The following is a 380-nucleotide window of genomic DNA, read 5'->3' as shown; positions in this document are numbered from 1 at the left end:
GTTTGCATAAATTATTCAACTATTTACAGTTATTCATGCTGAAGTGAGATGTGTTGCAGAAATACTTTACATAGACCACATTATATATGTATGTATATTAAATGTGTTATTATTATCATTCATGCACGTTTCTATATGCAGTATAATGATTATGCAGTTTTTTATTTTCTCAAAAAGCAAAAATAAAACCATTAAAAGTACATCAGTGATGATATTTAAAAATAATTTTAAGTTTAAACATCCAATAACTGATATAATTTGAATGGTATAATTCTGCTTTTTGTGAAAATAAATACATAATTTTTAAATAACCAATATAAATTGTTAATGGTTTTATTTATTTCTCTTTTTTAAAAATGCATTACATTTAAAATATTAAT

Source organism: Sinocyclocheilus grahami, unplaced genomic scaffold (assembly GCF_001515645.1).
Source record: "Sinocyclocheilus grahami isolate Dianchi unplaced genomic scaffold, SAMN03320097.WGS_v1.1 scaffold24676.1, whole genome shotgun sequence".
NCBI lineage: Eukaryota > Metazoa > Chordata > Actinopteri > Cypriniformes > Cyprinidae > Sinocyclocheilus > Sinocyclocheilus grahami.
Note: the sequence above shows the minus strand (reverse complement) of the source record.